Here is a 13928-nt window from a genome sequence, read left to right on the forward strand (position 1 = left end):
AACCAGGGCCTAGATGCACTTGGGTTCGGTGCACTCTACAAATGACTAAACAAATGAAGACCAGAAAGGAATGAATTAACTAAAGATAAATCTCCAGCGTCGGGATCTTCATAGATTAACATTCTTATATATAATACTTCAAAATATATAGACCATTATGTAACTAGCAGTGGACTTTGCATGGCTTTCCTCTGCCTTTAATCACATGTTTTGCATAGGCCATCTAATGATTGGTTCGGAGTATGACATTTTTGTGAAAAATGTGGCATCGACAGGGACATTCCTTTCACACTATCCCGATCGTATGTGTAGAGGGACGGATGATCCTTCATGCGTCGTATATACATGCACAGGGTTCGAAATTCAGATAGGATAAGCAGGAGTTAAAAGTGGCCCCTGGTATCCCTCATTAACAAGTGTCTAGGAGCTACCACTGGGGAACGAGGAGCCAGTACATTGCATTCGCCAAACCTAACTTCCACTTAAGATGCAAATATATGATTGTGTCTATTATTTATTACCCTTAAAGTTTTAAAAGTTGTATAGAGGTGCTGTAATGTTTATTTATAGATTGTCCCAAACACGCAAAGGTAAGTTCACATAGTTATGTTAGTTCAGCATCCCTTGGCTTTTGGGAGTCAAACATAGCTCCTGGTAGCTGTTGGTGCCAAGCTAACCAGGCTCTATTAGGCTACAAGCAGGGGCTAAATGGCTCCCCTCAATTTCAAACACTGCATGCATGTATATTCCCCAGTCATTAGACTGGGAATCCGCGGCATGGATTGAAAATAGTTAAAATAAAACTGCAGAATGATGTGGAGCCATGTCACCTCCTTTTAACCATTTACCCTGCAGTTAAAGGGATGGTTTAGCCTTTGCTCCAACCAGAGGCCAGTTTCCGCTTCTTAAGTGCATGGAATGAGTTGTACCCTTGAAGAACCTCTCATCCACTTTGGAGGAAGTGGGTGGGTTGTGAGTCTCTATGAACGATACCACGGTGGGAGAATTATAGTTCCAGGTAAGTAACTGGTTTTATCACCAGGGATGGATCTTTCATAGATGCGCATTATTAGGAGGGCTTTCCTCAGCCCTGTGTTCAGGGAGTACGAAAGACCTATCCACAACAAATCAGATTCTCCAAGCAGTCAACGTGGGAAAGCAGCTATCATCAAAATATCAGGAGGGGAGTAGGATGATTAAAGGAACAGAACACCACTTAACAGGTAAGAAGGGAACCCCAGACACTATATTAGACAAAATGAATTTTAACAATTCAGTTAAGCAGAAAATAAATGAACACATTATTCCCCCCTGAAATGTTCTTTCTGATGGATACAGTATTCCTCCCACAGATATCTTTTGAAATCCAGTTCCCTAGACAGTCAGTGCCAGAAAGATTTCCTCCAGCCACCATGTCACTCCATGTATCTCAGAGGTTGGTCCCAATACGACTTCTTGGTGCTTATGCTGAAAGTGAGATCATTCATATATATCAGAGCAGTTCAACTATTAGTCAATGAATTATGTGAGGTTTTTTAAAAAAAGATGTGCCAGTTAGAAAATCATTTGGTAATTATTGCCTAGACAGCAACTTTTTTGCTTGTAACCTCTACAAAATCAGGAGGCACTCATTGTTACTAACACTCTTTGTGTGATTACATTACCCCTATTCTGCAGAGTTTGCATTTTTATCTGTCCAGGTACGTATGGAGTTTAATATACAACCAATGAAAGGGGACACCAAACAATATTTGCAAAAGAGGAACGTGTGGGGGAAAAATACAAATGCAAGAAAAAAAAGGGAACGGTCCAAAATTGATCAGTAAAAGCGAATACAAAGTACTTGTAGAAGCAGCATAATTCATTCATAAATTCACAAAATTCTTGTATGAGGAATGACATCAATAATAAAAGACATGATTAATTTATCGCTAAGTGAATACAAATTGTCACCAAACAATGTACAATAGATAACGCACACAACACAATTGAGTCCCCAAACAAAACCAGCGTACAAACGAGCAAATGAATTGGTGAACATGAAAGGAAACTATGAAAATACAAGAACTTCTATCACAGTTGCCACAAAGATGGTAAGAACAACAGAACAGTGAGCATCATTTCTCAGTAAATAGATCATGTAATGACAAAGTGTGCTCAAATGTCACTCTCACATGATCCTGGTAGGGGATGCAATAGTCCCCTCAGTATAAAGCTAGAGATCACAAATATATTCAAAGGTGATGTTTATATCTCTGCATAGTTTAAAACACCAACTTAAGTTTGGGCACAAATTATCTCAGACTTCTTATGGTCGAGCCTTCATCGGGGCGAAGAGCATAGCTTCCTGAGGTATGCGCATTTATGGGATGGATGTATAGAATAACACATGTAATGTTTTTATTGTAATACTTAAGTTGTGAAAAACCAATCAAAAATTGCTACATACCCAAGCAGTATGACGAAAAAAAAATCCAGATTTCCAAGGGAGCTCACCGATTTTACCCATCATTCTAATCAACTAATAGATCGATTGCTTGCAGGTGGAAATCCTTTCAAGGTTCGCCCACAGGAAAATGATATTTGCAATGAATTTGAAAGCTAGCAATTACAACAGGCTAATATGAGTTACTACGTTTTCCAAACAAACTGTCAAAATCCAACAACTAATTAAAAAACATTGAGATTTGGTCAAATGTAACAGGGACTGACTGTGATTCCGCTCATTGTACTCAAAAGAGGCTGAAACATTCAAGACAGACTGATGCATTCCAAATTCAATGAACAGCACACCATGAATAGTTTGCCTAGGTGTTGGAACTGACAAATAGCAGGTATTCACCCCTTCTCCCCGAGGGAGAGCTACCCCCTTTACCCCCTTTAAGGCTAGGGAGGTGAGCCCGCTCTGCAAGACCATCCCTAGGGGAATGGGCAAGTGGGCCCTCAATGGGAGCGATTCCCACTTAGGGGTCAAGGAATCCCGTTCAGATGAGGAAACCCTAGGTCCAATGCCATATCTGGGACTGCCAGCTATGAAGACGGATTTGTCATCCTTATATTTGGCTTCCAGCAAAGTGGGAACAAACCAGCCATGCAAAGAAAAAGGAAATGTATCTTTAAAAAGAGACATGTACATTACTGGGACAAGTAGCTCTTGAGAAGAGAGAGAGCATGGTAAGCAGGGGAAGCCCCCTGATGTCATTACGCCTTGAAGAGCTGGAAAAGAGCAAAGATGGAGAGCGTCTTTCGGACAGGCAAGAAACGCCAGTTTGTGATGTCGGAGGAACCTTTGCCTGAACGGGAAACAAAGTGTGGTGGTGTGACTACAGCTGCATCGTGGTGGACAAAGGGACAGCCAACTACGTCAAGACTGCCCGAGGTGGGAGTGCTCTGAGATCCATGCTGCTTGCATCCGTAGATGGCATCAAGCTGCTGCTGAGAACGAGATGCCAAAGATACCAGATGCAGAGAAGAGTAAATCGGGAAACAGAAGACCTGCAAGGTTCCATCAGAAAAGGTACTGGAGGGAATGGAAAAAGGCGGGAGGCCACAGGGACAACATGTGATAGAGAAACTTTGCATAATCACGCATATGAAAGTTGAACATTAAATAAGCAGAATTGAAGTTCTATGAAGTCAATGCAATGCTTGAGGAATAACGTTGTATGAAAAACCTCTAAAAAGTAGAAGCAAATACCCTGACCCTGGGAGGAAGAGAGAAGACCCCAGGTACAGAGCCTTGAGGAGAGAGGCCATTACAAACCAGTGTGACAGGTGGTATGAAAAGAGACTGCTAAGCGAACAGTCATAATCAGTAGATTGCAGGTAAGTTACAAGTTACATTAGCAGCAAAGGCAGTAAGTTCCAGGTAAAGTTAGTAGACTAACCATGTGATTAAGCCCGGCGTGATGAGGAGGGAGAGGAGACAGTTTGCAGATGCTGGAAAAGGCTGACCCATGGAGACTGGGGGCTACATCAACTGAGCAAGACAGTGGAGTGAGGAGTCAAAATTGTGAAGATAAGGTCATTATGGTTTCAATAGGAGCAAGAGAGGGCAGACATTTAAGGTAAACGACTACCACAAGCTGCCCCCTGGAAACGCGTAGGATAGGCGAGTTCTTGCAGTGATGCCAAGCTGTACACTAAGAGGCATGTAAGGGTAATGGAAGCACTCGTATGAGGGAGATCAGGCTTAGGTACGTACCTTGGGAGGCAGACCTGTGGGGCCCTTTTCTGGCCCGGTCAGGGCGAGTCCTTGTGTGTCGTCCTTTGGTGTGGCTCCCCAGCTTCACCTGCCGGGTCGCATAAAGCACAGTAATTAAAGCATGCAGTGACCAATGAGCGTCGGCAGCCATAGATGTTGCTGTGAGGTCATGATCGTCACCGTTAGCCCTCGGCTGGTGTGGCCTTGCAGGATTTGGATCGATGGTAGCAGACATCTTTACAAGGAGCATGCGCTACAAACTTGTATGGGGAATCATGGATGCAGCCTCCAAGTTGCCGGTGAGTGAGGGGTCTGGAGCCTGCAAGGGCTGCCTGCCCCAAGTGTCTCATGGTGTGCAGGCCCAGACAGGGGGTGGTACTTAAAGTGTCAGACTCCTCCTTCCAACCCGCCACAGAACCTAGACAGGACGATTTTAGTGGAGCATTTCCCATGTGGAAATTGTGTAGCTTGCACTTTCACTAAGAACACCTATTTGTTTAAAGAGAAATCCTTCCAGTGGCATTTGAAATACTTTACCTTGAAATACTTTACCAACTGCCACACGACAAATGTGGTCTATATATGATACACTGTCCATGTGCCAAAATATACATGGGTATGACCGCCCGCTGTGTCCATCAGAATAACTGAATACAGGTCTAAGATCAGAAACAGAATCCTGCAAGCTCCACTGGTAAAGCACTATGTGGATTATAAACGCACTTAGAATTACTTCAAATGGTCAGTGACTGACTTGGTGAAACCAGAGAGAAACAACCTCTCCACTATGAATGGACTACATCGGCTGGAACATTAGACTTTTCAGCAATAGACACATCGTTGGGCTAAATGAGGACATCTATTGGCTGCCTTTATTTTTGTAAGTAAGCCATCCTCAATCTGCAACTCTAGTATCATGGCCGTTAGTATAGGTTCTTTGTTCTGAGCAAGCCATTTCTAACCAGTAACTCTTCCAGCATGGCTCTCACCATGGCCTACCTAGTTATGCACAGCCGATCTAGTCTTTCAAAAAAGGTAAAAAATGAGGCGGTCCATTTCTCTCACGCCCGAGAGTGTAGGACTGCACATGGTCACCGTTGACTGAATGGATGTGTGTTCAGCATTCTCAGGTAAGAGTATTCTTTGGTGTTCTTCAGTGTAGACTGTTATACTCAATCTTGGGTAAAAGAAATTAGTATTCTCCACAGGGGTCATGAAATGGGACTAGTAGCATTAACTCTGGCTGCATGTGGGTAAGAATTATTTTGTACCCTCATGGCCTCAGCGTGGTTTTATTTTCATACTGGCAATCCACTAATCTAGTACATATTGTATGGTTCATTCATTGCCTTTAGCATGCTGTGTGCGCCATTGATGGGCTCCCTTTGAACTCTGGAAATTTGTCGTCATCGTCATACTGCTTGGGTATGTAGCAAGATCATCCCCCTTTCTTTTAAAAGCCATTTTTTCTTTGTTTCACACAACTTAAATACGAAAGTATTACAATAAAAATATTCTATGTGTTGTAATTTTAGAGATCCATCCCATTAGTACACATAACTCAGTGAACGGTTTCTGACGAAACTTAAGTTGCTGTTTTAAAATATATGAAGATATAAACAAGTTTGAATTAATTTGTGATCCCTTGCTTTACTGGACGTATAGAGTTGAAGACTGCAATCTTAACATAGAAGTGCCTCCACAATAATGTTCCAAAATATATGCTTGCTATTGTTTGACATTATGGACCTTGAAGGAACAGGAAATTCAAATATGCACTGCTTGATGACACCCACATTTAAATGACAAACCTTTGCAATTTAAAGTGCAACTAGCAGAAACAATCTTCCTATTGAATTGCGACCCCTCCCTACTCTTATTCAAGTCAGGAAACACCTTAAAATCTATCCATTAAAAAAATTCCTTAGATTTGGCTACTCTAGTATTTGCCCTAAAAATGCATGTTATGCCTTTGGATCCTCTATGTTAAATAAGTATTTCTAACTTAAGTTAACATATATACTCAAAGCCACCAATGCCATTTTCTCCTGCCCCACCTTTTAACCTGGCAATTGTTGAATGTAAGTCACAAAAATTGGAACAGAAGAACTTTAATTTAGAGGGGAAGGTGGGACGTGATGATGAATCTGCAGGAGGAATACTGTATTCACCACAAACATTATGAAGCGGTAAATCATTTGTTCTTCCAATAGAAACATTCCTCTCACAAATTTCTAGTCGTTGAACAACTCCGAAAGCCATTCCACAGAACATCATAAGGGGGGATGGATGAGAATGCACCTATATGAGAATGTTTTTCAAGACTGACCTGCCCACCCTAGCATCATCTACGGCAAAGGAAACAAGTTGAAAATGTTCTGGAAAGGTATAAATCCACTAAAGAGACCCCTGTCTAAGACAGAAGTTGCTGCCTGAATCATTGCAGAGTGGACAAAGAGCCCTTGAGGAACTTCCTAGTGGGCTTGTTCATAGCACTGTTCAGACAGTTTTTCTAAAGTCCAACTGAGGGCTTAGAAAAAACCCATTCAACAGAGAGGACAAGACTCCACTCTTAGTATAAGGCTGTACCACCTGAGTATATGGTAGCATAGACAGATCAGCCAGGCGTATCTTAGGATGGAGAGAGGGCTGTAGAATCAGTAAAAAGAAATAGTACACATATGGTCCAAGAAACACTGAAACACTATGTATTGCAAAAAATAAAGTGTTTATTTAAATACAAATAGGCCCAGATAAATCTTGGGGGAAAGAAGTACTATCACAGATCATATAAACACATTATAAAAACACTTTTTGCTTTAAAGTACACAGACCAAAACATAGACCTTATTTAGAAAACTAACAGTATTTCTAGGTAAGTCAGACCTTAGCAAACACATTTAGTATACGGCACACCTATTCATGGGGAGTAAAAACCATTTGTTACTTTTAGATTACTTTCTCCAATACAAGGGTAGAAGACCCTGTCAATTATGCAGCGACAATCCGCACAGAAATCACATAATCAACCAACCTTGTTACCAGGATACTTTTCTGAATACTTCTGCCACTGGTAGTACAACTTAGTGACAACACGCTCATCTTGGAAAAGGACGCAGAGCAACACAGGTTTGAATCTCGGGTCCACGTTTAGAAACCTCTTTGGCATTAAGCACGTTATAAATAACCAATAAAAGAAAAATGTGTCAAACACTGATTCAAGGAACAGTATATAACTATAACGGCTCTAAGGATAACACATTTATTCTAGGCGAGTAAGACCTTTTTGGTGTAATATACAATTACGGTGGCTTTTCAGCTCAGTGGAACACAATCTAAGATAAGAAAGAACTCTTTACACTAATTTAGGATTGCTCTAGGCAGACCAAGGTCAGCTACACCTAAAGAACACTTTTTAAGAATGGCAACCAGCTATTTTAGGCGGGTAAAACCTAATGCTGTAATATACTACAACAGTTGCTTTTCAGATCAGTGGAACACAGACTGAGGTAAGCAATAACTAACTTATTTTAGGATGGCACACAGCTAACTCAAGGTAAATAGCACATATATACTTTTTAACGGAGCCATCAGCAACATAAAGGTTTACGTAGACGCAAGACTGTTTTAGCATATGTATAAAACAAACCAGAGAAAGCAAACCCCAATATTACACTTTATGAATGACTCAATGTTATTCTAGGTAGGTAAAGCCTAAGGCAGACTTATTCCAAACAGGCTATACAGAAAGTTGGGGGATGCAAGACCAAGTTGGGAACATATACACCTATTCTCTGAAAGAAATAGTTCGTGAAACCAAAAGCATTACTTTTGAGAAAGAGGTACAACCAATTCACAGATGAGCAAATTAACCATATATATATATATATATATATATATATATATATATATATATATATATATATATACACACTTTTCAGAATGGCACAACACAAAAGAACTCAGTTACAGTTACCAATTAATTCAGTCACAAGTAAACATTTAAACACTTGTTCACTTTTCAAGGCAGCACCCTTTTCTCATCCAGTCCTTCCCTGGTCTATTGCATGAGTTCACTCAGACGCAGAAGACAGACCCTAGTGGGTTAGGTGCCAGTTGTAGGCAGGGTGAGAAAGGGTTCAGTTGCAGGCAAAAGTCAGAGTTCCTGTAAAAGACTGTTCAAACAAGTAAGGAGTTCACTTTAAAGTTAGTTAGGATCCAGTGACTTCTGAGAAGACACCCTAGGAGGATTCCAGCAGAGGGCCTGGGTGAACTGGAAGAGCAGACTGCCAATCACAGATAACACCCTAAAAGCTTTACAGAAATCACACAGACTTAAGAAAGAAAATACCCCACCCAACACAGTACCTGAGCACAGAAGAAGAGTCGCAGCAGGAACACTTCAGGATCTGCAGCCAAAAACCTGGTTGATGGATTCCTTTGACATGAAGACAGAAGACAGGACTTTAGAAGGGAATTTGCAGCAGGGATCAACGGAGAAGGCTCCAGGAAAGAGTTTCCTCGTGGCTGGATGTGGCTCTGTGGTTTTGGCACCCTTTTTACAGGAGCCAGAAGACTGAATATCACTGGTCGGATTCTCGTCACTTGCAAGGTCCAGCACTCTAATGAGGGGATTTTTAGGACTCAAACCGTGTCTTTGGAGTTCCAGCAGGATTCCACCAAAGTTCCAGCTCGATTTGGAAATTCCTAAGACTGTGCACAGCACAATGGCTCGAGGTAGCAGGGTATTGCAGCCCCCGCAAGGTCACAGCATGACTTGGTATGGCTCAAAATGCAGGTCCTCTTGGGTCTAATCGATATCACCAGGCTTTGCGTCAGGGTCGTCGTTTTCAGAGTCCTCAGGTCGATAGGAAGGAAGGGCTGTTAGGGAGAATTCTCATCTATGGCTGATTTCCCTCACCTTTGAGTCCCCCAGCAGCTTTGCCGGACTTCTGGAGTTTCTTTTTTCCCACTTGGTAAGAGTGAGAGCTTTTCCCCCACTCTTACCGCTGTTTTGCTATGTGTTTCTACCTGTTTTTGTGATTGTGGACTCTGAAGTACACCACTTCAGTAGCCCCCTTCTTTTTGTGTGTCACACAGCACCTTCAGTGCCATGGCACAGGGTTGTCTTTAAGACTTCCCTCGACTCCATTTCTGAGGCGACTACTGTCCCCCAGAAAAGGGTAAAGTTACCATTAACTTTACTTAGTCAATCTACCACAGATCCGGTACACCCCATCTTCCATGGAGTACTGGGAAGGGTTAACTCGTATACCTTTTTATCTGTACCTCCTAGAGCATTGTTTTGCTCTTAACATTTAGACTTGGCTGGTGGCAGTGGTATCTACCCTAACTTTTCTACTGCAATTATATTAGATAAACGTGGTACTGTTCTTGGCTATTATATTACCCTCGAACATAAACCCACTTGACCAAATCGTCTTTCTTTTGGCTCCGGTTGGGTTTATTCGCCATTTATTTTTGTTAAAGTCCTTCTTGTGTTTTACTTTGTGCGGCAACCTAGGTTCGCCTTCTTTGTTCACTGTCTTTTGGCGTGCTTCTGCTCAGAAGCCCTCCTCAAGGCGCCTGGGTGTCTAGGTGGGCTGAATGTGAGGGAGGGGTGAAGTCACCCCCTGCACAGGGTATCCTAGGAAACCCAAGTCGCACTTTGTCATGATTGGCCAGGGTAGCTGTCCGGGCTGGACAACCCCCCTGCTGGGTGATTGACAGCCAGGCTGTGTGAGTGGGGGTTTTTCGCATAAAAGGCAGATCTCTTGGGCTAGAAGTCAGAGTCGCCACTGGAACTACAAGGAACCGAAGAGAAGCGGAGAGAACGACAACTGCTGCAACTACCCCGTCCCGGTGAAGCCTTGCTGCAGTCCTGAGCTATGTGCCCTTCAACGACTCCGAGAAGATCCACACCGGAGTCTTCTTCCCTTGAGCTTGGTGGGGATAACCAGCTCATCTTCTACAGCCAGAGGATCCTCTTCCTTGGTCGAAATCGCTGCACACTGCTGTAGTGGTCCGGATAGCCACCTGAAGAGCCTCTCCTGTTTTTAAGGAGCACACCTTTTATTCCTTGTCGCTGCTGCCGGCTTCATCCCTGTGTGGTGCAGACCCCCTTCAGACGTCCTCCTTCACAACAAAGCTCCAGGAATCGTGTGTCTGCGGGAAACCAACAGGAACAACTGCCAGGGCCACTAGCTGCACCATTGTAACAAGGTACTGTGTTCTGCTTGAGGAAACTGGGTGAACCCCTTTTTCTTCATTTCCAAGGCGTGCCCTTGTCTTCCCTCCTTCTTATAACTTTTGCTTCCGAATATTGACAATATCAAAGTACTTTTGGCTACGTTGAATCGTGAACTGTTTGACCGTGTGATCTTCGGCAACTGGCTCCGGTGTCTTTCGGCTCTGGCTCCGGCCCTTTGACTTTTGAACTCCTGTCTTTGAGCGTTTCTTGATTCTGCCTGTCTAACCAAAATATTGCCTGTGATTTTTGCATAACACCGGTTCATTCAAACACAGGGTACTTACCTTGAGACTTACTGTAAAAAGTGAATTGGTTAGTTGTAGCATATTTAACGTGTGGTTTTTATTGAAGTTTAATAGCAGTGTAGTGTTTTATAACGAATGGTTTAAAAATAAATGTACTTATATTTTTCTACCTGAAACCTTGAGTCAGTGTTTGCTTGAGTCACAGTAATTGTGGTCCCTTTGTGTAATCTCTGCTACTGCTCATATACTCTTGAGAGAAGCCTGGCTGCTCCGCCACTGCTACCACTCTGACATAGTAGTACAGGCTTGTACCAAAGGTAAATCTTGTATTGCCACCTGTAGTCATAATCGTGTGTAGTGGTCCCTAAGGGCACTACACAGGATTCTGCCTCACAAGGGCTACAGCAGGATCCGGTTACACAGCAGGCTCTCCGGTCGATGGAAATCACTAAGGCAGTCATTTCTTCATCTTCCTCTTCGGTTTCAGTTCCAGTGGTCGACTTGCCAGCAGCTTCCAGGTTCAGAGTTCTTAATCAGGAACTACAACACAACCTATGCATTCTCTCCTCGCATTTTACAGCAAGGAGCAGTCTGGATGTACAATCATGACAGCTAGCCCTCCCCTCCCCCACTGGGAGTTGTTCCCTTACAGGCAAGGTTGAAGACAAAGGGCTAGAGTTTAGGACTCCTCCCTTGCTTCCTGCCTTTCCAGACACTCAGCGCATGGGTGGGGAATCCACAGGATTCCTGCCGAAGACAAAACAGCCACCGAGGTCGTTCCTGCCTAGAATGGCAGGGGAAGACCTAAGAAACAGCAGGCAAACAAGAAACAGCGAAAAAAATTACCAAGTCTGAATTAACAGCCTGCAAGTAATAACGATAAAGTCATAGCGGTAAAACCACTCCCACCAGCCATTCATGTAAAACTCGCAATTGTAACAAAATGTTACTAGGTAAGTAAGAAAGGGGATACATTGTATCCCCCCAGCACTCCACATAAGGTGGGGTGTGCTGGCTCACTATATAAAATATAAATGGGGGATGACAATCCCTCTTTACTACTTGGGAACTGTAGTTCACGCAAGTACACGAAAGATACATTAACAGGTGAGCCCAAAGGGGCAGCCCAGCATAAGCCCAAAAGTGGTAGGAAAATATAATTTCAACCATACACTTTGACGAGACAAAGTCACCCATAAAAAGATTAAAAGACTAGATGAGAGGGGAAAACGATTCCCCTTCACCTAGGGACAAGGTAAAATAGTTATCTAGCCAAAGCAAAACATTCTGGGGTGGACACAGGTCAGGAAGATGAATCATTTATAGGAGAATCTTACCTAACAAGCACATCTTAATACAGAGCGCAGTCCATCTGGAGGTGGTCTGTACTGTGAGAACCCTGCCCTTTTTAGGACTGGAGATTGTGATGAAAGGCTAGTCATCTGGTCAATATTAATTTGACCTGGAAAGATAGAAAGTTAGTTCATGTATTGATGGCATCTCTCATGCATCGCGGAAGGATAAAGGGGAACATGTGGAAGACTACAAGGTGAAATTCCGAGACCATCTTGCAAAGATGGTTGACCTGCTAGTGACCTCAGTGACAGAATGCCATCTGAGGATGTTCTAACCAGAAGTGGTAATTCTGCCTCTGAAAGTGAGCTCTGCTTAAGGCGGACAAGTATAGTCCAAACATGTAACGCGGCTGAGCCCGCTGACTGCCGTTCCTGAGCAGCTGCCCTGTAGTTTGGTATCATGGCAGCTACAGGGTAACATGTGCATTCCTGTAAACAGTCTAATGGAAACCAAAGTTCCAACATCCAGCCTTCAACTGAGGGTAGCCCGATCCAAATTATAAAATTGTGTGCTCTCAGTGCCTGCTGGCAGATTATCAAATAAATATAAGCCATGTCTATTTTGACATGGTGGCCTCTGGGATGCCACAATTTTACTGGCCAAAAACCTTTGCCATCATCTTATTGTCCGCTTGGTTTCTGGGGACTCATTTCCCCTGTCACAGTTTGTGTATCCAGCTATCTGTCACAGAATTCCACCCAAAGCAGACCATATGGGTTCAGTCCTAGCAACGCCTTTGATTTTTCTGGGAAGGCTTGCCACCTTCCAGGAGAACAGGCTAGCCCCAATGCAGCAAGGAAGGTAGTCTGCTTCAAAGGACAGCATCTGTCGACAAGAGTGTAGTCCCATCAAGGTGTTAATTATGAAAAGGTCTAGGCAGACGGGGGCGAGAGTGGAGTTAAGAGAAGCTCATGAGAGAAGTTGCAGCCCAGAGAAGAGCCCCACCATCTTTGAATATTCCAGGGTTTGCACTCTTCCTTTGCCCCCTTAACACTTCCTGCAAACAAAGCCCTCTGGGATTGACATCACCAAGAAAAAAACAATCATCCCAGCAGTCCGGATTGGACCTTTACAGAAGGTTTGAAATGGATGATTAAGGGGAGAGACCACCACCTTAATTGAATCATTCTTGAAATTCAGAAGAAGGATCGACTACATCTTCATTGGGGTGCCATAGAGGTGAAGATAGACGCTCCATGGAGGAAGAGCATGCCAGAAGAACCTTTAGGGTAAAATGCTGTGCAGACCAGATCTACCAGCACACTGGAATCATGGCCCTGCAAGTGCTCTCTGGAAACCTTCCTGGCTGGGAAGGATAGAACAAAGACTCCCCCCGTTATCCCTGGATACCCTCAATGCGGACCCCAACAAACCAAGAGTCAAGGAAGAGCTGTGTGGCTCGATACACACCTCAATCTCCTTTTGAGCTAACTCTACTGCTTTCGAGTTGTTTAGCAGCTGCAGGCACCCAGAGCTGCTTCCAACACGGACCACTTTTCAATCGGATTCGAACCACTGACTCAACCTTCGTCTTCCTGCGCTCCCGCCATTTGAGCAGATTGCCAATGAAGAACCACATTGTTTTGTTGGACCTCGAATCGACCAAACCACTTTGAGAAGCTGACTCGACAATCACTTGCCTGTTTCTTCACCAGATTCAAGCAAATCACCACATCACAATCCAGGACCGTGACAAGGAGTCTCAGCACAATCAATCTACTTGAACAACTGACAATGCTGACCCATTGTAAAGTGCCAAGAATCCTGTATCGGCAAGTTCAAACCTTAAGAACACACCAACAAGGTATATGTAGTGGTTCTGTCCACCCCGCCTACCTCAAAAGGCCTTAATGATATTTAAGACCCTACTCGT

The 13928-nt window shown here is 43.4% G+C and overlaps 1 protein-coding gene across 2 annotated transcripts in view; it reads right to left on the bottom strand.

Moving 5' to 3' along the window:
• Positions 1-13928, bottom strand: part of UBN2 (ubinuclein 2) — a 1320634-nt gene that overhangs the window by 502187 nt on the left and 804519 nt on the right. The gene's annotated exons all lie outside the window — the stretch shown is intronic.

Source organism: Ambystoma mexicanum, chromosome 3p, assembly GCF_040938575.1.
Source record: "Ambystoma mexicanum isolate Mex_15411 chromosome 3p, UKY_AmexF1_1, whole genome shotgun sequence".
Lineage (NCBI taxonomy): Eukaryota > Metazoa > Chordata > Amphibia > Caudata > Ambystomatidae > Ambystoma > Ambystoma mexicanum.